This window comes from Squalius cephalus (genome assembly GCF_949319135.1).
Source record: "Squalius cephalus genome assembly, chromosome: 25".
Classification (NCBI taxonomy): domain Eukaryota; kingdom Metazoa; phylum Chordata; class Actinopteri; order Cypriniformes; family Leuciscidae; genus Squalius; species Squalius cephalus.
In genome coordinates, this window is record NC_137146.1 from 15754540 (window position 1) to 15778063 (window position 23524).

At 36.4% G+C, this 23524-nt stretch overlaps 1 protein-coding gene and 1 long non-coding RNA gene across 3 annotated transcripts in view; one reads left to right on the forward strand and one right to left on the reverse strand.

The window, feature by feature from the left end:
* Window positions 1-23524, forward strand: part of kcnb2b (potassium voltage-gated channel subfamily B member 2b) — a gene marked incomplete at its 5' end in the record, with an annotated part of 99383 nt that overhangs the window by 47047 nt on the left and 28812 nt on the right. The gene's annotated exons all lie outside the window — the stretch shown is intronic.
* The window catches only part of LOC307154071, a 63718-nt gene that overhangs the window by 6277 nt on the left and 33917 nt on the right, over window positions 1-23524 (reverse strand). The window contains exon 4 of the long non-coding RNA XR_013820265.1: window positions 9171-9292. This is a non-coding gene — a long non-coding RNA (uncharacterized lncRNA). The remainder of the gene's footprint in view (window positions 1-9170; window positions 9293-23524) is intronic.

The following is a 23524-nucleotide window of genomic DNA, read 5'->3' on the forward strand; positions in this document are numbered from 1 at the left end:
CATTTTGGACATTCATTTACATGACAACGGCGTTTTCGGGGCCTGAAAACACATGAAAAGGCCTGAAAAGTGACATTGCCAACTACTGGCTTGACATGCATAAAACAGGGCTTTTAATAATTTCGCGGATCCGTGTGAACAGGGATCGTTTAGACAACGTTGTTGTCTGCACATGAAAAACGTTTTTAGTACATCGTTGTAGTGTAAATGTACCCTAAACTAAAGTTTCTAGCATAAGCTGAAGAAGTAACTGTTAGGATACAGGGAAGTAAGGAAACATTGGCAAGATCTGAACTCTTTCCCCGCCATTGACAGAAATTTCCAGCTTTCTGTGTTATACGGTAGGGGGCACTATTACAGACTTTCTGAAAGAGTACTGAGTCTCCTGATCAAAACGCAGGCGAAGAAGAAGCAGGAACAAGTGATAAACATAAATGCATCCAATCATCAACATTAAACAGCATATAAATCAAAACTGTCTAATGTTACTGAATGAAATGTTGACCCAGGACGAGTTATTGGACTGTGCAAGCTTAGTGGGTGTTGATGGACTCGATCTACTCCATTTATGTTTTGATCATCGTTCTGAATCCGATCTGGAAGTTTTTCTTCAGCTTTTTGCTCAAAATGTTGCTTTTTTATGAAACTTACCGTAATTCAAGTGTTGATAAAAAAGAATGCATTAAGCTCTGTTCTTTATTTTGATACATTGCATGTTCAGATATTCATACAACACAATATATTGGGGGCCATGAAATATTTGTCAAAATCAAAAAAAATCTGGCGGTGGCTGGCAACTTTTTTTTGGTCTGTGAAGTCAACAAATTCTTCTCTTGCAAGAGCAGTCTCTTTCTTCTTATTTGCTTTTTAGTACATGCTGTGATTCAAATAACGCTGCACGTTAATTAAATATCACCTCATTTTACTTGTAATGTGACATGAGCAGTGGTTAATTCATCATAATTGTGTTATTAATTCCTTCATAAAATAATCATTATGTATATTGAGGGGGGTTTCATTTAATTTGATACAATCCCTGTCTGAGGAAATTCATTAACAAAGTTGCAAAGGTTCTTGTGAATGATTTACTGTGGCCCTTGCTCCAAACTGAGTTATTCTTAGGCCTTGTAGCTCCAGGCAACTGTTGCCATGCATACATTACCATAGATACGCTCTCGAGGCACAGTATTGTTGGTCCAAACGCAATAAAATTAAACTTTAATGCAATGTTTTTTCAGGTGAATGTTTTAAATCGAATGATTGAACTTGATGACTTCCAATCTGACTTCCACATTGAGCATTATCTGTTTGTCCCTTCATGTGTATTATACGTTTACGTGTGTGGGCTTATTTGTGCGTGCTTCCATACTTGCAACCAGTGTTGCACCAGATGTGCCAGAGAGAAATTGCGGATGAAGAAGATTTTTAAAAGACGCATTGAAACAATACTTTAAGCTTCTTAAAGCCCTGGTCATATACACAAGATCATATTCTTCCTTTCTTCTAAGAAGCCACACCAAATGATAAGAAACTACAGATAAAGACTTTGCAACCTGCCTGTGTATAAAATATGCTGGCTTAAACTAAAACATTTTAATCACAGATCACAGATCCTTGTTCTGTAACAGACAAACTGAACAAGATCTTCTTAGTCACATAAGACCAGGCAGTGTAAGGTATCCTGAATTTGATCTTTCGTTAGATCCTATCAAGATATACGGTTTCTTCCATATGTTTGCGAGTACCAATCTCTTTTTGGTATAACAAATTATATATAATATTTTTCCATACAACAACCACAGCCTAAAAAACAGTGCAAGTACCATAAATCTTGTCCACATGTTTTCCAAGTCTTCATATAGTAGATGTGTGATGGACAGACTAACATTTAAATGATAATTTGCATGAAAACTAAATGATCCAGGCAACTTCTTAAGATCTCAAACCCAAGACAGGCGATCAACTCACATTATAGTATACTGTATATCTGGCAATATAAGATATAGTTAATTGCTGATTACCCTAATTTTAATTTTTACTTTTACATTTGCCATCATCTAATGCGCACAAAGTTAATCTCTAAAAATGCTAATAATTTCATCGTTTTTTATTTAATAGATAATTAATATATTTATAAAATTAACATTTAAAATGTAGTATTTTATTTAATTGCTGTGACACATTTATTTGAGATGCATACTGACTTATTCTTTGTTTTCAGAATATATAATAATTTAAATGTTTTTTTTTTACACACAGATTTAATTCACAAAAACCTGGAACAAACCACGTCAGCCATATGGACTAGGACTACTTTTATGGTGTTATGGTGACAGTTATTATATGGAAAAAAAAATTTCCTCCTTATATTTTCCATAGAATAAAGAAAGTCATACTGGTTTGGATTGGCATAAGGTGAAATAATTATGACAGTATCTTAATTTTTTGGATGAACTATCCCTTTAAATCAATGAAAGGGATTCCTTTAAGTCAAACGAAGAAGTTGAGTCCGTGTGTTGAATGTATAATGACACGTCTCAATCACAGATGCAGATCCCTCAATAAAACCCTACCGCACTCTAGCAAATGCATATTGATTTGCCTTTGTTGGCTTCTGACATGCGTAACCACAAGCAGTCACTTCTTCAAACAACCTAAACTGCATTTGAACTCTCCGATGAGTGATTTGGAGGCTTTTCATGTTTCACGTTGACAGCCTGACATCGAGATATATATACAGGTCAAGCACTTGTGCTGAGATAGGTGATATTGCAGAAGCAAAGGTTACGTCAACAGATGGATCTTCCCCTGTGTAACTCGCTCTCCCTCCCAGACATATCGTCCTCGCTATTCCCTGCCTTGCATTCTGGTCTCACTTCAAATTTCTGGCCCGTGTTTGCTCCTACAGCTTCAGTGTCAAGTAGCAGGAACAAAGTTTGATGGAAACAGTGTGGCCAGCGAGGCTGGGGAAACTTCTGCTGTCAGCCAAGTTTCTAATTCAACTGCCTATCGATCGGCCCTCATCGATTTCATTATTTATTTTCATGTCGCTAAGAGAGGCTCTAGCCATGCCAGAACATCACGGTGCCCTCCATAAAAACAACAGCAAACAGCAGCAATACTATGTTCTGTTTAACAATTCCAGTTCTTTTGATCAATCTGAGTGGGAAGAAATGTAGCGATTACTGTATGTTCAAGGGATAAAATTAAAACAATAAGCAATGAGAGGACATTATTACAGTGATTTTACCCTGGTTAAAGGGTTAGTTCTCCTAAAAATGAAAATTCTGTCAGTAATCACTCACTCTCATGTTGTTCCAACCCCGTAAGACTTTCGTTCATCTTCGGAACACAAATTAAGATATTTTTGATTAAATCTGAGAGCTGGCTCACTCCTCCATAGGCTTCTATGGGATCGAAACTTGCCGGCCCAGAAAAGTTAGTAAAGACAACGTTAAAATATAGTCCAAGAGACTAATTTGTGTTCCTTATGAACGAAAGTCTTACGGGGTTGGAACAACATGAGGGTGAGTGATTACTGACAGAATTTTAATTTTTGGGTGAACTAACCCTTTAAAGGGGAGTTGACGTGCATGGTGGTTGTTTTTTACAAATGCTAAGCAAAGTAGCAATTCATATAATAATAAATATTAATAATTTGTTAAATTTTCTCTGCACTCAAAGTGCTTAGAAGGGGGAATCTCCTCAACAACCACCAATGAGCAGCATCCACCTGGATGAAGCGACGGCAGCCGTATTGTGCCAGAACGCCCAGCACACACTAGCTTATTGGTGGAGAGGAGACAGAGGGATGAAGCCTAACAGTATATGGGGATGATTAGGAGGCCATTATGGACAGAGGCCAATGGGCAAATTTGGCCAGGATGCCGGGGTTACACCCCTACTCTTTTTTTTAATGACCACAGAGACCTCGGTTTAACGTCTCATCCAAAGGACGGTGCTTGTTACAGCACAGACCACAGGGTGAGCACCCCCTGCTGGCCTCACAAACACCACTCCCAACAGCAACCTAGTTTTCAAAGGAGGTCTCCCATCCAGGTACTGACCAGGCTCAGCCCTGCTTAGCTTTAGTGGGCAACCAGTCTTGGTCTACAGGGTGATATGGCTGCTGGCATATCATATTATATACATATAAGACAGTGTCTACACCGGGCATGACCATTGATGTGTCGCATCACGCCGCAAAAGCTAGTAGCTGTCTACACTGGATGCGACAAATCGACTGTTGCAAATCCATTTGTCCTTCCTATGAGAAGTATCACGAGTGCTTGGAGTATACGTCATAAATATAACGAGCCATCAGTTTACTGTCAGGGATTTGTTGTGTCGTCACATCGCGCTGCATTCAGTGTAGACAACATCACTGATTATAATGGGTTCTAGACACAGTGTAATTCAATTAGCATGCGGTTACATGTATGCACGCAATATATGCTAATGGATTCAAACATGGCTCAACATGGATTCAAGCTGATTGGCTTTATCCAATCAGATAAATATGAACAATATTTCTAGTGAACACAGTTGTGTGCGTGATTGCAATATAAGTATTGAATGTCATGTTTCTTCCACATAATAAAAGTACTTTGTTTCCCTTTTAAAATTAAATTGACAACTAAGATGTGGTCACAACAGCAAATTTTTGGTTTTCTATTGTCAAAAGTGTATTGATTTATGAAACACAGTTCACACAGAAGTCACTTTCAAACCCCTTTCTGTTGGACACTTTCAAACACCTTTCTGTTGGTCAGTGCAGCAAATCTGAACCTAAGCAACTGTATATCTTTTCTTTTTATAATTTGTTTGTCTCGTGACATCCTTAGGGGAGCAAAATCGAAACAGCTTGTTAGAATAACACGGTAAAATGTTGATTTCAGCAAAATGCAGATATTTACATTTCAGTTTCTCAGCTGTCAGATACAAACTGGCAAGAAAAATCTTTAACAAGCCTAGATAAAGTAGAAAATTGGGAATTCCTGTGTGCATGTGCGCAGTGAATGATTCGAAAATGTCCCTACCAACTTTTCACTCTTGATTAGATGTGTTTTGTGGCTTAACTCAAGCAGTGGAGCAGAGAACAGGAAAGGGCCCGCGGCTATTGGAAAAGTCCCACATGGGAGCCGGTGAACAGTCCCGAGGCCTGAGGACTCCTCAAAATAACCCGCTGTGCTCTGAAGCCAGTTTTTTTTTTTTTGTAATGATAACGGCTTAATTTTGTTACATAAAGCTCCAATACGACCATTTATTCACCAAAGCAAGGGTGTATATAAGGGTGTGCAAAAAATATATTCTTAAAGAAATATTTACCTACAAATTAAAAGGTTCTAGTTCTTTTGGTCCAGACCAAAAAAAGAAAATGATGAAATTAAGAAAATGATTCGGTGTCATTTTTAACACTGAACCTTAATATACAAAAAAAACCCCGACTTTTATGACGTATATTTTGCGGCGGAACTCACCGATCATCCAAAACAATGCTGTGTGCTGGGCTAAACATGTTCGTCGTATGTGTACATATAATGGTATTTTTACCAACTGAGAACTCACAAAGAGCTTATAAAATGTGTAAAGGAGTCAAAACAGAGCCAGGAAATGAAGATCTGCTGCAAGGACGGTGGTTCTGATGCCTGTACCGAACTGTAATGGGCTAACGTAGCTCCTATATGATAAGAAAAACCAGGTATGCTTGAGCGTTGTCCTTTTTTGGGTCACATATTGTGACATCACATCCTGTTTTTGGTTAGTTTAGATGTCTATTTTGGAAGCCGTTTGGTGCGCACCAGGATTCGGATGTCAGCGTTCACACTTATTCAAACAAACTGCACTAACAGAGCAACCGCACCAGAGTTTGTTTCAATCAAACCAAACCTGCCAAGACTGAACACACACTTAAAGCAGCCTGGTTTGTTCTGATATCGTATATATTTTCTTTGGGCAATAGCGGCGTCATTCCCATGCTGTACGCCACCTCTGCAGCTCCCACGGTGGAGGCTGAATCTAGGTGTATTACGGAGGATAAGACCAAGTACTGCTGGGAGGTTATTCACAGATTTCTCCCATCTCTATTTCTCTCCTTCGCCATCTGCTCTATCTCTTTTTCTCACTTCTCTTGGTGGAGGTGGACGTGCAGCAGGCGCTCATTAAGATGATTGTCCTCTTCCCCCAGGGAGAGTTCAGGGTTACGGTCTACAGAAATATACATTCATTACAACCACTGGCCTACGATTGCGTTAGTCACGTTTAAAACAACGTACATGGAAACCAGGGCTTGACAAGATGGTTATTGTTTTAAACGCTATTCCCAAGTCAGGCGTTTATTTTTTAACTCTCTTTTATGGTGACAGACGAGGGTTGAACACCCGTGTGTTATTTAGCGCTAAGAAGAAAACGCCAAGATGTTCAACAGCAACGGGTGTCAGAGATGTCACCATGTCGTGTGTTTTGTACAAAGGTGGGGTAGGATTTCAACACTGTGGATCAATTAACACATGGCTATTCCAAGAGGAACATTTTCTTGGAATGTCATGATTATCATCCTTTGATTAAAACTTCAAAGACCATTTCCTTGTGCTTTAATTCCTTGTGCTTTATAAAGGTGGATTTTTGGCTCTTCATCTTCACTTAAAAATAAATCTTAGTCTCAATTTAATTAAATTTTGGACAATGGAAAATGCGTTTACCTTTTTTATAATTTGAGTTAAAAACACATACAATTACCTTTCATTGAACATTTACTCTAATCCCCCACCTAGTTTCAGCTAATGCTAACAAAAATTATTCTTGTTGTCTCAACCAGAAAACATTTTTTCCATTAGGCGCTAATATTTGCTCCTTGAAATTGATTTTCTCTTTTTGCGGGCACATGTTTTAATCACATAAAATAAATGTAATGTATTCTTTTATGTCGGATACTAGGATACAATCCATTAATTAACACAAATGCTTAATAATTAGATTAGAAATGTGTTACCATTTACCCCAAAAATTAAATGAACAAAAACAAAGGAACTCATTTAACTCATTATTTTTGGTTGCATATTTTCCTCAGACACCCCTTAATTTCTGACACTGATTCCTGACACAAATTAATTAAACTCCTAAAAATGTAAAAGCATGAGTTCATTTAATTCATTCAGCAACTAACCAATCAGCTGTGCCCTATAGAGAATGATGTTATTGCAAGCAGATTGAGTTAAGGCCCTATCAGCCTGTGCCATCTACAGTTTCATGACAGAACTTTGTATTTATCTCGTTTGATAAATCCTAGTAACTTAGTAACTTTAGTCTTCTGAATCCATTAAAAAAGAAAAAGATATGTTCAAATTCATTCACTAATTCAGTAAATATTTCTTCAGATTGAAATATTGATTCAAAAACAAAACAAAACTGCATATACCATCACACCAGTCAGCCCAATATGGGAGAAAGTACACTCAATGTTAAGCTTTTGATCACTTAAACAAGATCCACATGGTTTTAAATGTTATCTAGAAAGGCAGTGAGATATTTTATATATACCATATTAAATATCTCAAATTTTATCTGGTTTTTAACTTCCTAAACAGCATTTGAGAATTAAACTCAATGGGGCAGTGGCAATTTTCCTCACATGCAGTTTTATAAGAAGAGGAGGCCACACAGCAGTTATGTTCCTCTGCCCTGGCAGTTCTACAATTCATTATTTCCAGCTTTATTGGCAGCCGAACAAGTGTGTCATAGCCAGAGGAATGGACACGGTCGCAGGGACTTCATGATTCTGTGACTGAGCAGGAAAATTACAGTGATTTCCCCTTGCACCCTGGAATTAGAGTCATGTGCCCTGAGACCAAAAACCGGTCGGTCATATATCTCTCTGGACAGCACAGCGAACTGTGACAATGGACAGAGAGGTAGGCAGACGGACATCATAATCTGTGGATCTGGTGTGCCGTCTTGGAGGCTATGGATTGTGTAAGATTTGGAAAGAACCGAAAGGTTCACACAGATGGGTACAGAGCAAGGACAAACATTTCTCCCCTCATTAGCCACGAGCTCCCTCGTCTGCTGTCACTTCCTGCTCTACAGCCCCAGGGAGCGCCTGAACCCACAACAAAGGCACAACGCTCTTTTTAACACAGTTTTCCCTCCAGCATTGTGTCAAATTACTTGGGACTGTTAGTGTCATGCACCTTTTTTCTTTTTTGAGGGGCACCAGTGGTAGTGTTGGCTTACAATAAGATGTGATAATACGTGACCAATTATCTAACAAAAAAAAATGACTTAAAAAAAATATTACTTTATGTACAAGTGTAAGAGGGTATAGTTGTGTGCTTCAGTTTTGGGAGACATTGGTTCAATATCTCAACTTGATTTAATAGATTTTATTATATATGATGAATTAAACTAAATAAAAAGTTAAATTCATATTTATCTGTCCATCTATCTATCTATCTCTCTCTCTCTCTCTCTCTCTGTCTATCTATTTGTTCTGTCTGTCTGTCTGTCTGTCTGTCTGTCTTCATTCTTTGTTTGATGTCTATCTTTAGATAGATAGATAGATAGATAGATAGATAGATAGATAGATGGATAGATAGATAGACTGTATAGATCTGTTGAAATGCCACAAATAGAGATCTGATTATTTTGCAGCTTAAATTCATACACATTTCCCCCGTGCTGTCCTCAAAGAGTGGATGTTCACCACATGGCGCACTTACTTATGCCAAAGGTACAAATCACTGCAACCATGACACACCTGAGTTCACAATTGTAGCTATGTGCCTTAAACATCCATGGAATTTTTATTTTTGTTCATACTTTTTTTTCCTGGCTTCAGAGAAACCAGCTGATGCCTCGTCCAATTGAAGGTTTCTAGCTACATTTACTTTTTGATGAAGTTTCCTTTTATATAATATGTCATTGCTCTAAGAGAAAGCGGCAGTATTGATCAACGCATTTCTTTTCTGCGGGTGGTGCTCCTCCAGTGCCAAGTGTCCTAAAATAAATTGGCCGTTGTTTCCCTAGTATGCTTCTTTAATTATGAACACAACCCAGGCCAGGCAGGGGAGTGTGTTTTCGGGTCTAATTGGCTGTCATCTTATTTACCTAGCGGTAGATGACAGAGTGATCAAGCTTTTGCTGAACAGATGGACACCATAATCTTAAGTCACCTGAAAGGGAAGATCCGCCACACAGGATCACCTATTGTGAGGAGAACACGGTACAGGAACCTCTTTGTACACTTCTGGGCGTTGAGCGGCCTCGCTGACAGCAACACACAGCGCACACAGACCTGCAAGCACAGCATACAGTATGTGCATATGTTACCAGACAGACTGTTAGTAGTTTATCTAATCTTACAGGAGAATAGTTTCAAACAGTCATGCATCGCACAGTACTTGGAACATATATTTATCCATCATTTATTTTATACACTACCATTCAAATTTGGGGTTGATAAAAATACAGTAATAACAGTAATATTGTGATATTTTTATTATATAAATTTTTATATATTTTCAAAAACCATACTGGAATTTAGTTACCCAGAGCCTTGATCAAGGGTATGATGGCGATAGACGATCTTGTCAACCTCACCTGCAACTTTAATGTTACCAGCTCAGATCCTTAACCAGACATCTAACTTGTGTGGGTATAATTACACTAACAGAATGTTAAGGAACATATGGATGTTAACAAGGCCTTGTTAATTAAAGCTATCAAAAAAACAAAACAAGGATAAATAGCAGCTTCTGTGAGGAGAAAAGCAGTTTTTGCTCTTCGCCAGCAGCGCCAGAGAGCATTATGATAATAGTTTCTATGCATCACTTCATATTCAGACCTGGAATCTGTTGTTCCAATATTGAGATGTCCTGAATAAAACTGAGCATCCATGTAGACCTGACTGCTCTACTCACTGTTTCTCTGTCTGTATTGTTCAGTGCCTGTTGACCTCAGAGTCTGACACAGAAGTTTGAGGAGGACATTGTTCTTCCACTTTCTTGACAGTAAGATTTGTCATAATGTACTTAAAGGGATAGCAGTAACATACTGTATATTTCTGCTTTGTTTACAGGTTTGGTTTTGGTTACACTTTATTTTAAGGTCATGTAGTTACATTGTATTTACTCTGATAGGTACTGAGTAATGTCAATTAACTACATGTACATACTATAGAGTTACGGTTAGGGTTTGGTTTAGGGTTAGTTACTTGTAATTAAGCATAATTTACTGTTATTACTATGGCAAGTACATGTAGTAACGTATCACCTTAAAGTCCCCGTGAACCGGAAGTTGCAAACGACTTTTCTCCAGTGTTATGACGTATTTCCCAGTGAAAAGGAATATTGAACAGAGGGCAGGGTTTTACTCTAGCGCTCCTCCTCTCCATCTCTGCTCATAGCAGACTAACGGTTTGAGGGGAGTGGTTAAGCGTTGCCCAAACCAATTCCTCAAACCTACGTCATCAGAGAAGGTCCTCCAATGCAGAGGGGAGGGGCATTTTCAGATTTTGATTAAAGATTACCATGGTAAAAAAAATTTTTTTTAAATATTTTCTTGCACGGATTAATTGTTCACCACAAGACTAGTAATATGCGCTAACAAAGTAAATAGGGTCAATTTTGATTGACTTTAAATTAAAGTGTTACCTTGGTTTTTCCTGACTTTGGAATGAGAGCACATTTCAGCTTATTCCAGCCATGAGTCGCACACTTAGACAGGAAGAGATTGTTTCATTGACAGGTTAAAGCAAGCAGATGATTCATTTACATCTCTCAGCTAGAAAAAAAAAAAGTTAAAACATTTTTATTTCTTAAAACCAAGACTGTTTTGTTTGTGGTTTGATGAAACAGTCATACAAAAAAATTGTAAACATAATTCCAGTGCGTTTTACATTTCTTATATTCTGCCTTTAAAGGGATAGTTCACCCAAAAATGAAAATGCTGTCCTCATTTACTCACCCTCATGTTGTTCCAAACCTGTATGACTTTCTTTCTTCTGCTGAACACAAAAGAAGATATTTTGAAGAAAGTCGGAAACCAAACGACTGATGGACCCCATTGACTTCCATAGTAGGAAAAAAAATACTATGGAAGTCAATGGGGACCAGCAACTGTTTAATTATCAACCTTCTTTAAAATATCTTCTTTTGTGTTCAGCAGAAGAAAGGAAATCATACAGGTTTGGAACAACATGAGGGTGAGTAAATGATTTTTCATTTTTGGGTGAACTATCCCTTTAAAGAAACTAGCTTTTTGGCCCACCAGTTAAATCTTCGGTTCACTACAAATTCTTAAAGTCCCCCTGCAGTCAATCAAAATTCATCTTTGATCACCAAAATGACATATTTAAACGTTTTTTCCTTGAAACCCCATTTCTTCATGCCTTAAAATAGCTTGAATGTAACTCTACACCCTTGTATCATTTAGTATACGCGGTTCTTTGAATATGCAAATTAGCCCTGCCTCCACCCACTCACATCAGCTCGTTGACGATCACACGTTGACGTGATTGGTTACAAGGTAGTTTGTGACGTCAAAAACACCAGCGATTTCAAACCGCGTTTTTGGTTCATTGCAGTTTTAAGGAGAAAATACTCAGCAATGGTGTTGACCTATGAATTTGTACATGGTTTGTCTTAAAGCATATTAAAAACAACATTAAAAACTTGATTTTCACCACAGGGGGGCTTTAAAGGTGTGTTCACATTAACATAATTTCAGTGAATTAGAATTAAAAGTAAGTCCATTGTCTATTGTCAATAGTGTGGTGATGTATGAAGCAGAGCTCCACAGTTTTCACTTTCAAACCAACCAGCTTTCTGTTGGTCAAATCTTTCACCCTCACATGAAATTCCCAATTGTGTGAATTTCTATTGAAATGACTGGATTTTGACTGTGAAAATTCCCAAAACAACAGTAAATGGAAACCGCACCTTTACCAACTCACTCGTTGGACCTTGACTCATTACGAATCTCCAAAAGTGACAGTTCTCGGTTTAATGAGTCAGTGAGTCGTTGACTCAAGAACCACCCAGACTGATGCAGCCCAGTTCATGAACAATTCATTCAGGCCATTTTTGTGAACGGATTCCTTCAACAACAACAACAAAAACTCAAAAGAACAATGCACTTACAAATAGAGTAAAGCATCCTGAGTACATCTTCTAAGCAAACATTTTGTTTAATTGTTTGCTTCTGTCACATTGCAAGCAGATTTGATCTAGACAACTACAGACACTCCAGTTTATTTCCTTCCCAAGTTATTTCTGAGACTAGAAGAAACATTTAATTGTATTTTATCCCTGTATTTTCTCCTTAAAACTGCAGTGAACCAAAGACAGTCTCAAAAACACGGTTTGAAATCGCTGGTGTTTCTGACGTCACAAACTACCTTGTAACCAATCACGTCAACGTGTGATCGTCAACGAGTGGATCTCTGAGCTGGTGTGAGTGAGTGGAGGCGGGGCTCATTTGCATATATTTATCGAACCACGTATACTAAATGAGGCAAGGGTGTAGAGTTATATTCAAGCTATTTTAAGGCATGAAGAAATCTGCTAGCCAATGCTTGTGTTGACAAGTGTTTCGAAGGAACAATAGGCCTATGTGTTTTTATCTAGCTCTGCACATTAACTAATAGCTACAGTATGTGTTCAAAGTAACTCTTATCTCTCCGCCAAACCAGCTAAATGTATCCGGCCTGAAGGGAAATGTCATAAATCCAAAGTGACCTTAGTCGTCCCGTGAACCTGATAAGCAATAATGTGTTTATCTGAAGCACTCCATAGAGCTCAAAGCAGCTTACTTGTAATCAATACAATCGATCAGATGGCCTGTGTGTTTGTCTGTCAGTCAGGATGGCATACGCAGTGCCCTGTAAACACACTCTATATGGGGCTCCTATGCTGAGTCTCCTCCCATTAATGTTTGTGCATTTCTTTTCTCCATTCACACTCCAAAGAGGTAAAATTAGTTTTGTACATTGATTGAAGCAAATTCAATCTACAAAGAGCACTATCCCAGAAAAAAAAAAAAGAGTATAGATTGTTTTTGGGGCTTTTGTGTATTCAAAGCACTTTCGAGACATCAAAGGCCACCTTGAAAGATCACCTTTATTGTGAAGTTCTCACCATCATCGCCTCTCATTACTGCGGCATGGGTTTGCCCTCAGGTCTCCCTGCTGGAAAACACACTCCCGCTCCATCAAATACAAATCAATGCTTCACAGACCATGGATGAAATCTATAAACCTGAAGTTCTCAAAGGCAAAATGCAAACAGAGATCAAGCCTAAAGAAGTTATGGCATATTGTCTTAGAGGAGGTTGTTGGATTTGTGTTAATAATTTAATATAATTTAATGAAATTGTGTTGCAGTTTTTCCCTCTTTTGCAAATGACACAAGGCTTGACTATAGCTTTCATTCTCTTTGTGATGATCACTGAACATTATTTGTGGGGTCTGTGGCTTTGTTTGGCTTATGCAGGGTGCCATACTGTATTTACAACGGTATGTAGTTTTTCTCTGAGCGCGGAGGGAAAATATTGTGTAATATTGCGTAACGGAGGGTAAAAAATAAGTCTGAGGCTTGGTCTTGAATAAATAGTTTACCCAAATTTGAAAAGTTCTGTCTTTATTTACAATTATAGTCATTTGGAGCAATAGCTGTTGTATTTTCACTTTACTTAAAGTAAGATTTGACATCAATAAAGCCAAAAGCCTTTGCATATATGAAAAGTATTAGGCGTATCCCTTTATTGAATAAATTGCACACTTCAGTGGCTACAGTGCAAAAAAAAAAAAAAAAAAATCCGATTTGTTTTTTAAGTAACACTGCATAAGATGTTAAGACGTAATATCAATATTTTCCATTTTCAACATATTAAAGGTATTTTGTCTTACTGCACTGGCAGATTTGTACAATTTATTTATATAAAACCTGCCAGGTCAGGTTTTAAGGATTTTTTGATATTTAAATGGAAAAAAAAATGCCTGTTAAGGTGTGTGTGTGTGTGTGTGTGTGTGTGTGTGTGTGTGTGTGTGTGTGCGTGTGTGTGTGTGTGTGTGTGTGTGTGTGTGTGTGTGTGTGTGTGTGTGTGTGTGTGCGCTCTCATGATGTTTGTTTCCTTAATCTTTTGAGAAGAGCAGGAGGAACCTAGTCAATTCGAGGCTAAATGAGCGAATACAAATCTTTCAATCTCTCTTGCAGCCAGATGTTTGAAAACTGCATTGCGACATAGGTCACAGACGGACACATCTGTCATTTGCCATGCGATCTTTCTTTGTCTTTCTTTTACTCTAGTTGTTCTTATTCAGCGAACAATGACCGACTGTCTGTGGCGAAACATGCCGTGAAGGATCTCTGAAAATGCACATAGATTTTTAGTCACTCATTTCTGAAAGAAAGCATTATCCTAATAATATTTCAGCAAAACACTGAAGTTGACTGCAGTGATTTATCAATGTAATTTGATGTCAGAGTGCTTTGTCAATCAATCAGTGTTATAGTGCACAAGACAAGATAAGACGTCACTCTTGTGGCATTCTGGCCAAGCACGCTGTCGTAAGCTGTCCATACTTTTGGGAAAGACTTTTGTGTCTGAGAGAGATCATCTGGTTTTATTGTAATCCATTGTCAGCATTCTGTTACCCAAGAATAGAAATTGCTCTGTTGTATTAATCTGAGATGACGTCCAGTGCAATCTGATGAATTGCTTTTGAGTTTTATTTCAGGTGAACAGTGATGACATGGACTCTGCTGTTAAAGTCTGATAAAGTCCAACCATAAAACAGTCATCTATTGTTCGGATAGATATACTATTATGAATACATTTTAGAATAAAAAGTTTGGTGTTTTAAAAAGAGATTTTTAGTTAAAAAGAGGTTTTAGTGTTTTTACTGTATATTTTCAATTTTACAGTATACATACATACCATTTTAAACACAGTATATAATTACTTTTTGTATTATATATAATAGATTTATAATACTTTACATAATTTTAAATATTTTTTTTACCTTTTTAAACATACAGTATATAATTACTATTTGTATTATATATAATAGATTTATAATAATTTACTTTTTTTACCATTTTAAACATACAGTATATAATTACTATTTGTATTATATATAATAGATTTATAATAATTTACATAATTTTAAATAAATTTTTTTTTACCATTTTAAACATACAGTATATAATTACTATTTGTATTATATATAATAGATTTAAAATAATTTACATAATTTACTTTTTTTACCATTTTAAACATAAATTACAATTTGTATTATATATAACAGATTTATAATAATTTACATAATTTTAAATATTTTTTTTTACCATTTTAAACACAGTATATAATTACTATTTGTATTAATATATAATAGATTTATAATAATTTACATTATTTTAAAAAAAAATTTTTACCATTTTAAACACTGTATATAATTACTATTTGTATTATATATAATAGATTTATAATAATTTACATTATTTTAAATAATTTTTTTTTTAGCATTTTAAACATATAGTAGGCCTATATAAGTACTATTTGTATTATATATAATAGATTATATATCATTTTAAATAATTAATTTAATTTTTTAATAATTTTGTATATAACATGTTTAGTTTTGTTTTACCTATTTTTCACTCAAAATGTATTGAGGTCTATGATTAAATACAATCTAATGCAAATGACAAAATGTTCTTAATAAATGAATTAATAATACAATTTAAATATTTTTCTTGGAAAACAAGACCAAAATACTGATGAAGAAAAAGTTATGTTTTTTGCAGCGGAGGCAGTACTAAGCACTAGAAAAAAGCCTGTCATAACTTCTCACTTCAAAATGTTTCATCTCATATCTGGATCTGTATTTACAGTCGAACGAGAGTTTATTTCGACGCAGATGTGTGCCCTAAGGAAGCTGCGTGCTTTGAGTACATCTACAAGACCAGTGTTTACTGCTTTGATGCGGGTGTTGACTTACTGTGAGTTTATTGCTTCTCTGAATGCATTTAGAAAGAGACTACGGGTGTGCCTTTCTTCCATAAAATAACTTAATGTGACTAAGGCTTGTGGTATGATTAACAGTCATCTTGAACAGCGAGATAATTCAATGGCTTACACTTTCTTAGCTGCCAATGGCATAGTAATCCCTTCCCACAATTCAGCTGGTAAATTCCACCTTTGTTGCCAAGGAGGAATGTCTTCCACGAGACACAGAAAAGAAGAGCGTCTTAAAAAAATGACATGATTGGGGTTTTTATTCTCTTTGAGGCTCTGAAAATGAGGAGTGAACAAACACGGAATGAGAATGCTTGCTATGGGAAATTGAATATATTTATCCAGCTGAAGGATTCGAATAGGTTGCATATCCCTCTTGCTGGCTGCGCGTGCCTTGTGCTAAAATAAAAATGCCTTACCTCACATACTTACTATAATATGTGGACAACCTGAACTTTAATAGAACCTTTTAAGACCTCATAAACTTAAATAATGAGCATTACCATGTATTTTCAGTTGATTCTGTGTAAGTGCAAAAGCTTGATAGAACAGTACAATATTTATTCAGGATGATTCATCCCTGTATTAGAGATTGTTTACACTGGTGTCTATGCAGCTGTTCTGTTGGTGGTGGCGATAAGACTTCTCTTGGCTTCTTGCCTGATTTACTGTGAAGGAAAAGGCAGAGACGTCCCATCAAAGAGGTTGTAAGAGCAGCGTTGACGGCTGGAGAATAGATGGAGTGTATCTCTGCTATCCAAACCATTCTGCAAGGGGGCAACTTTCTTTCTTTTTTTTTTCTTTACCCATGCTGTCGCCTTAGCCTGTAGGCTCATTAACAACAACAAATTTGTTCTTGACACTAATTACTGCTTCCCAGGAAACTGTGAAGCAAGGCGAACGAAAGGCGGCAATCTACTCATCGTTGAGGCATTACATAATTTAACCCAGGCAAACGAACACAATGCCTTTTTTTCGTTTTTGTGCGGCTCGTCCAAGAGATGGAGGTCGGGTTAGGTCTTATTTGTCTTTATTGGCGTGAAAGATAAGGGATGCAGGAGCTACAATCTCATTTGCATTGCTTTTTATAGCAGCTAGGCCACCCTGAGGTATTTGGCATTACGTTTGTGTGTGGTTCGACATTGCATGGTGATCGGCATGCACAGATTTGTTTAGCGAAGTGCAGGCAATCTGCCGCACGCTGCTGAACAGGCCATTGGGCCGAACATGTGACGGCAGAGGAGGATGTTATAACGGATTTGCTTACAGGCTGAAGGAAGAGTTGGAGATAAAGGAAGAGAGTGGGTGGACGGGCAATACTCCTCCCTCTGCACCAGATGTCAAGTGTTAGTGTATTATCAGAGGACAACGGCGCAGCCGGTTCTCCCTTCAGGCAAACGCAATGAGTTAGTAGCACTCATTGAGTATCATTACCGAACGTGAGGTTTGTTTTTCCCGACAGACTGGCTTCCGTGAAGATTTCCGTGTCTGGATTTGTCTTGAACACCCAAAGGAGTCGAAATGTCTGCTGAAATGAATTATGAATGCAAGATGACAATAATCGTAACGCATTTCGCTGCCAGGCTGGGCTGTGTGGAAAACTGCATTTGAATGTTGAAAATAAGCACCGCAGTATGGCGTTTGTTGTTCTCTGATCAATATGCAGTCCAGAGCTTTGTGTGACTGCTTTTATTAAACAAATAAATTGACATTTAATTGTGGTGGAGACAGTGTTAGTGAAGCTACTTTGAAACTAGCTCCCGAGCTGCACTAAAAACAAATAGTTTGCCGCACTACAAGCTATGCTAACTGGAAGGATGCTACTTATAGTGGCAAGATCTGTTTAAATATACACAACCGTTCAAAAGCTTGGTGTTGGGAAGATTTTTTTAATGTTTAAATGACTTATTCACACTAAGGCTGCATTTATTTGATAAAAACGACATTAAAAACAGTAATATTGTAAAATAGTATTACAATTTTAAAATAACAGTTTTCTATTTTTATATATTTTAAAAAGTAATTTATTCCTGTGATGCAAAGCTCACTTTTCAGCATCATTACTCTTCAGTTTCACATGACCCTTTAGAAATCAGTCTAATTTGCTGATTTGGGGCTCAAGAAACATTTCTTATATTAACAATGTTGAAAACGGTTGAGCTGCTTATATATTTTTTTTGCATACAACCAATAATTTTTTTCAGGGTTCTTTAAAAAGTTCAGAAGAACCGCATTCATTTGAAATCTTTTGTAACATTATAAATGTCTTTACTTATAAATGTCACTTTTGATCAATTTAATGTATATCATTGCTGAATAAAAGTATTAATTTTCTTAAAAGTATTAAAGCCTTATTTTTCAGGCACAAAAGCAATGAGGGATTTGTTTGCAACACCACTATACTTGTTAGCGGTAAAAGTTCGTTTTTCTTGACCCATTTCTTATAGAGGTTTCACCACATACAATATCTTACTTTTTATTATTTATCCGAGGTTCTTCATGTGAGCGGACGGCGTGACAGACAGTTAAAGACAGTGATTCCTTAAGTTCATAATGTAGTCTGTTTGACTTCCTGGTTGGATTCCAGCACTATTCTGACTTCACAGGTTCCAGATCAGTGTTTTTAAAAGGGCTGTGAAAGTCAGTCTGCAAGAAAACCCCACTCATGTAACCACATTTGTAGAGATCTGAAGATAAGATGGAAACCCAATCTCTAAATGCATGCATGCAGCTTCTCGCTCAGTGTAAATGGATGGGCTTCATATTTGCCAGGAAACAGCACTGGATGGGCAAAACATTGACATTTCACCCTTTCAGAGTAGCCTAACTAAAAGCATTAGCCAGACACTGGTTGCTGTGGACTAGGACACCTAAGAGCATTCATTATATATAGATGAAGCAGTGGGAAATGTTCTCCAAGTCCTGTGACTTGAAACAGGCCTGCTATATGTCTTTTTGAGAGAGACAGCTGAATACGAAGTAAACACACAGGTTTATTTTGAGAACTGATGAAGGGCATGACCAAAATCTAATATCACTGTATGAGTATTTGTAATGGTATTTTTCATTTTTATATAACAGATATTTTGATATTCTTGTTTTTAATGGAAAATTAACCCCAAAATATTGTAATATATTAACCATGTGGCAATGGACCAATTTTAATTTCATAATTTAGTTATATTTTAGACCAGTTACCAATATTACATTTTTATGTTTTTTTTTTTTTTTTTTTAAATCAAAAATAAAAATGGAAATAAAAATCTAAAATCAAGTGTTTTAAATGCTAGAAGTGAATTTAGGCATCACAGCATAAAAAAACTGATATTAATTTTAAGAGTTGCTAAACATTACATTTAGCAGCATTATTAATTTATTATATGTTTTAAAATTAACTTAAAGTAAAAAATTAAAATCTAATTTCTAATGAAAACAACCATTGTAATTAACATAGTAACGATATATTGTGCATAATGCCTATTTTAATGAAGTGCATGTGAAAGGTACTTTATCAGTTGATTATTTGCTTTTTTTATTTAGAACTTAATGGATGCAAACCAAAAGATAAGACTGTTGATGAATCAAAAGACTGCATGGCATTAGTGCAAAAGAAACATTAAACAACACTTGAGAAACTCAAAACAGCAGTTCATTATGAATATGATTGGTTGAGCCATGTTTGAACCATTGTAAAATAGCCAATATACAAACACCAAACAGTGTGAGTAAATCTAAATGAGAACGCCAGGCTTTCCCACGGGAGTGCAGGGAAAAGCCTGCAGGAGTGCTGGAAAAGACCTAATATGCTCGTTGTCAGAATCACAGACTCACACTCACACCTGTGAGTGATAGAGAGGAGAGAACAAAGAAAACGACTTCACTCATTAGAACGAGAAGACAGATTTCTACCGTATGTTTGGACTTGGCTTGTGTTGATATGCTGATAAAGAACAGTTCTACTTCTTGGCCTGGTGCAATGCCTTTATTCAGACAGACTTTTTAAACTTTATTCTTCCGGATGTCTGCCAATGTCTTACAGTAGAGGCTGAGACTGTAAATGGAGGAGGAGGAGGAGGCAGATCACTCTTAGAAAAATTAATCGGAAGAATCACAACACTCAGGCTGTCTTCAGGTCCTCCTGGGAAGTTCCCAATTGCGAGTTTGGAAATCTGAAAATATGACACTTGGCAATGTTATGTTCTATTTCACTGGTGCCAAACCATTTCACTTACTGACAAAGACAGGAAGCTTTTTTGGGCCTAATGGAACAAAATGAAGAGCAAAGGATGTGCATTAGAGCATCCACTAGAGGTGTAAATCTGTTGGAGGAAGAATGCAAGAGTTTGAAAAACATGATGCAAAATAAGGAGCTAAAATAAAGTTTTACCATCAAGCAAAGTTTCAAATTTTGCTGCAATGCACTCTGAGTATTGCATCCGTTGACTGATGAGAATTTCAGGGCAGGTCCTGTTTTGCTTCTCGCTTTCTTTCAAACTGATATGATTCTTTCCACACCCTCAAAACGTGTCTTACATACACAAACCATTTCACACATCGAGAGGCATAGTAGAAAAGAAATACATAGGCTCTGAAATACATAGGCTCAGCTAAATAAGACACATTTTCTGTCACTATTCATCAAAAGTGCATAACATGTGCCCAGATTCATTTAGTCAAAGTTATAGAGTCAAGTTAGGGCTACCTAAACTCTAGAATGTTAGAAGATTCGATTCAATTCAATTCGCATTTATTTGTATGGCGCTTTTCACAATATAATTATAAAATAATTAACTACTACCATTTCAAGTATAGAATTATCATTAGTTTATATGGTATACACTGAGGTTTTCTTCTCACCAAGAATGCGTTAAATAAAAGGTGAATGCTGTTTTTAAGAACTTTCTGTTCATCAAAGAATCTTGAAAAAATGTCATAGTTTTGATAATAAGAAATGATTTTTGAGATCTGCATATTAGAATGATTTCTGAAGGATTATGTGACACTGAAGACTGGACCAAAAATCAAATATGATCAGCCTATAATTTGAATGTATTGATATATCAGTACAATTCTCAATACATATCTAGACAATTGTAAACAGTTATTTATTAAATTGTAATAATAATGACTTATTTTACTCTATTTTGATCAAATATTTTGGAAATTAATATGATCAGACTTCTTTCAAAAACAAAAAAAATCTCACTGACCCCAGACTTTTGACCGGTACTGTATAAATATCTATAGTCTCACGTTAGAGTTCAATGGAAACTGACTCATAAGGGAGAAAAAGTTGCCGTCAACCTGACAAAATCGATTTATCACTGTTTAGTCAAACACAACATCTGATCTTGTAATCATTTTTACCTCCCTGCTTATTATTGTAATATTTTAAGAGCTTGATGTTGGTGAAGTGTTGTTTTGCAGTTAAACGTTTTAGTCGGGAATATTTACATTGCTAACATCCTGTATAAAACTGCTTTGTAGTATGTTTACTCTTTTGGCACCGGTTTATATTCGTGTACGTGTGTATGAGTGTGAGAGGGTTGCCCTGCCGGCAACACAGCGATCCAAATATGGCCGTTCACTAGCTCACTCCATTTCACCAAACTAGGCTGTCACATGCTCATATAAACATGTGAAAAGCACAGTGTTTATGCACCTCAAATAGAGGCACATGCTTCACTGTGAGCCATGTCTCCACTCTGCTTATTTATGTGTGTCCATTTTCCTACTGGACTGAGATCTGTTCTGGAATGACATCTAATATGGTTGCCAAGGTTAAATGTCTGCCGTTCTTGTGACAATTGTTGTCGGACCACTGATGTCAACACGCTCTCCGCAAGCATCCGGGGATCTCGTTGTGCCTGAGTGTCTGTGAGTGGAGGCATGTTCGATCACATCGTCCTGTTGCAGGTTATGCCACTGTAAGACATTACACTACTGCAGTCTCTCCCAGCATGCAGCGGGCTTTTTTTTATTGATGTGTTTGTGAGAATGAAGGGCACTGGATGGATTTCCCAACCGCAGTTGCGTTCCTGCATTCCCGGGACAATCCCCATTGCATGCATTGCTATTTGTGTTTCAATGGTGTCATCTTATTACTGGGAAGAAGGAATGGAGGGATGTCACTTTGATTTGTGGGGGTCACATTTGAAACCAATCTCCTACAATGCTGTTGTGGAAGACAATTTTTCAGTATTAGGTACATACATCAAATTTAAGTAGTCATGTGACATTTTTAAGCTTAGTAATTAGTACCATATTAAAGGTACATGGAAATCAATTATCTTTAATGATTGTAGATTTGATTTCTTTAGAGCACAGCTCCATTATATTTAATGGTAACATAAATTGCAGTTGATGAATTATCCAATAGTGCCTAGAAAGCCTCTGAAGTACAAGCTCACTAATGTTGTTCATTATTAGATACATCACATAATGGCTCTGACCTAAAAGACCTGTGCTTTTTATTGACCAATCTCTGTCACAGCTCATTTTTGTCATGTTTTTTGTCCCAACAGAAAGACATAATGGGAGAAAATAACACAATGCTAAAAGAATAATGCTCATTTAGAGATACAAAGCTGTTTCTTTACTTTAATAGCTTTTGTATTTTACTTTTATGAGTTTTATCTAATTCAGTGGCTCTCAGTAATGTTCTATTTTGCATTTGTCTTTTTTAATAACAAAGACCGTTTTATTGAGGAAAAAAAACAGGGGAATCAAATGTTCTTTCAGATTAAAATTTACAGTCAGTAGGCCTACAATATTATTATTTTCTGCATACTTTGTGTTGCAGTGAAATACATATATATATATATATATATATATATATATATATATATATATATATATATATATATATATATATTTGTAATCAACTTATTTGTAATTGTGAACAATCAATGTAATTCACAAAATCATCCAAATGTTTTAAATTATGAACAAGTTTTGGACCTAGTCAAAAGTGGCCTTATAGGGATAGTTCACCCAAAAATGAAAATTCTGTCATCATTTACTCACCACCATGTTGTTCCAAACCGGTATGAGCTTCTTTCTTCTGATGAACGCAAAAGAAGATACTTTGAAGAATGACTTCCATAGTATTTTATTCCAAGAAATTCATACCGGTTTAGAACAACTTAAGGGTGAGTAAATGATGACAGAATTTTCATTTTTGGGTGAAATATCCCTTTAAAATTTGTTAAGCCAAAATGTTTATTAATATTATTAGAAATTGAGTAACTAAGTGACCTATCACTCTCAGAAAAAAAGGTACAAAAACTGTCACTGTGGCGGTACCTTTTCAAAAGGTACACCTTTGTACCTAAAAAGTGCATTTTAGTCCCTCAAAGGTATATATTGGTACCAAAAGTGTACATATTAGTACCTAAATGGTACATATTAGAACCCTTTTGAAGGGTACTGTCCGAGTGACAGCTTTTGTACCTTTTTTTCTGGAGTGTACAGTAATTCTAATTTGTTCAACTGTGTAAAAATGTAGCCG